Source organism: Vigna radiata, chromosome 5 (assembly GCF_000741045.1).
Source record: "Vigna radiata var. radiata cultivar VC1973A chromosome 5, Vradiata_ver6, whole genome shotgun sequence".
Classification (NCBI taxonomy): domain Eukaryota; kingdom Viridiplantae; phylum Streptophyta; class Magnoliopsida; order Fabales; family Fabaceae; genus Vigna; species Vigna radiata.
The window spans coordinates 13,962,824-13,965,960 of record NC_028355.1 but is presented as its reverse complement, the minus strand read 5'-3'; positions in this window follow the sequence as shown (position 1 = coordinate 13,965,960).

Genomic DNA, 3,137 nt, shown 5'->3' with positions numbered 1-3,137 from the left:
ATGCAATCCACACAAGTCTCAAAATCAATAAAATCCTAAGTACTAAGTATTCCTTCATTTACTAATCGCTTAATTCTCTCAATGGAGATATGTCCCAATCTACGGTGCCATAAAACAGAAGAATCCTCATTCATAACACATCTTTTTAACCCGACAGTAACATGTATAGAATCATAAGCGATATTGTTTTGCAAAATAATGAAATAAAGACCATCACACAATTCACCACAACCAACAACTTTAGATTTATTCATCAAGGTAAAACCAGAATCTGAAAAATTGAAAGAAAAACCCAAAGGTATAAGTCTTGAAACAAAAATAAAATTCTTAGAAAAACAAGGAACATAAAATGTCTTTTCCAAATGCAAAACAAAACCACTACTACGTTCCAATGGTCTCCACATGTGAACTCATCTTACTCCCTGAGTAGATATATTGCTCACTTCCCACTGGCCTCCTTAGGTTTTGCATACCCTACAAGGTATTAGAAACATGGATTGTAGAACCAGAATCAATCCACCATGTGTTATGATTAAAATTAGTCAAATTAGATTCATAACACAAAAACAAATGGACTAGCTTTCTTATCAAGCCAATTTTTAAGTTTTAAACAGTCTTTCTTCATGTGTCCTTTCTTTTTACAAAAGAAACATCTGGACTCCTTCTTAATAACTGGCTTAGCAGTAATCTTTCCCTTCTTATTAACTTGGTTCTTCTTATTTTCAAAAGAAGTGATCAAGTTCACCTTCTCCCCTTCTTTTATCAATAGCCTTTCTTCTTCTTGAACACACATGGTTAATAATTCATTAATAGACCACTTATCCTTATGTGTGTTGTAAGAGATTTTAAAGGGGGCATAATGGTGAGGCAAAGTGCACAAAATATAGTGTACTAGGAAAGAATCAGACATGGTAACTTCCAAAGCTTTTAGTTTAGCCACAATGTCCCTTATGTGCATGATATGATCACGTACTTCCTTAATTCTAGTGAGCTTTAAGGATGAAAATTGTATTATAAGGGTGTTGGCAAGATATTTATCAGATGTCATAAACTGCTCATCAATAGCCTTTAGTAAATCTTTGTCATTCTTATACTGGTCAACTAAACCTCAGATCCCAGTGGAAACGTTGGTTTTTATGAACGTTACAAAGAGACGATTTGACCTCTCCCATGTTTCATAAAGATCAATGGCATCTGAAGTGTTAGTCTCAGTAATACCCGATGGTTCTGGTTTTCTGATAGCATAGTCAATGTCCATTCAGCCTAAATGAAGAACTCTTTCCTTCCAAACCTTATAATTATCTCCTTTCAACTCAGGAATACCACACTTGATATAAGAAAAATTCACAGATTGAGAAACTACAAATTCAAAATTACATGCTTATATTATATAATTTGAGACTAAAATAAATATCATGTTTTATCAATGCAAACATATCTTTACCAATGAATTTATTAACATAAAAAGTCTTACTCAATTAGAGTCATTATCTTAATGATAAAGCTATCAAATTATTTTTTTTCTTAATTTCTGTGAATAAATTAAGAAATATAATTTAATATTTTATTCTAATTAATCATATAAATATGAAAAAAATTCCTCTGAATAAATTTCATCATATTAAATATAATTATTTACAACTAATATTTGTCATGTAACAAAACTTTATATATAATTTTAATTAATTAAAAATGTTCTGGCTATTCTTTAATTTATTAAAAGGTTAAAAGCTCTTTTTGGTCCTAGTTTTGGTTGGGAAAATTCGAAATGGTCCCCATGTTTTTTTTGTGTTCGATTTAGTCCCAAAAAACGTATTTGGTATTCAATTAAGTCCTTTTCACTAACTCCGTCTAGATTGATAACGGTGAGATGTCCAAATGTGCAATTAGAGAGTGAACTGTCATTTATGTTCTGACGTGGACTAGACCAGTCATCATCATAGGGACTACATTTGGAAATAATTAACAGAAATGGGGACTAGATTGAACAATTTTCATTCATTACAAAACAAAGAGCCACATCACCATCTTCTTCAACCTTCAGTCCAACCAACCTAACCCTAGTGCCGCCACACCTAAACCCTCAGGCCATCACCGCAATTATAGCCCCAGAGACTCCAAAAACTTTCATACAAAGTGACTAGAATCACATTCACACACCCTTTTTATCAAAACCCTGTCAACAGTTTCAATCACAACATCAACAACTCTAACTTTACAATTGAAGAGAACCAACAAAGAAAAAGAAGAAACTTGGACATTGTTTACGGACTTGGGTTAGTAAAAACTTTAACTTGTTGGGAGAAACAAAGAAGAACCCATTTATTGCAACAAGAAGAAGAAGATTGGGAATCCAACGTCACTGTGGCTTTCATAGAACAAAATAAAAACCCTAATTTGAGAATCCACCCCCTTTTCACCTCAATCTCGCAAATCTGATTTCGCAAATTTGATTTCCCTAAGATGATTGCTTCCGATTGGAACAACACATCACTGGTGTTCCCTCCCAAAGATGTTCTTCTCAATCTCGCAAGTTTCGTAAGTTTTCCTCCCAAACCATTTCATAGATACTTAACTTTAATCTATTCCCAAAATAATAACCCTAATAACAAATTCTATTTAAAAAATCCTAATTCCAACTGAAAATGCCACAAAGGACTCCAAGTCAGCCAATAAATGACACCTCACAATGCAGTTGCACATTTGGACAGCTCGCCGTTATCAATTTAGACGGAGTTAGTGAAAAGGACTTAATTGAACACCAAATATGTTCTTTGGGACTAAATTGAACACAAAAAAAACATGGGGACCATTTCAAATTTTCCCAACCAAAACTGGGACCAAAAAGAGCTTTTAACCTTATTAAAACTATATTACTACCAAAACATTAATAATATATAAATATTTAAATAAAATTCTTAATATGTTTAATTAATATTTAATTAATTCAAAAATATTTAAATATATAGGTTACGTATTCAATTTATATGTTAAATAAAAAAATTAATTAAATATCAATTAAACATATAGCACCATTCTCGTATCGCAATTAAAGTTTGCCTGAAAAAAGAATAAAGCTGCAACACGCAGCAAGGTGATTAAACTGACCTATAAAATAATCAAAACTAAGAAAAAGG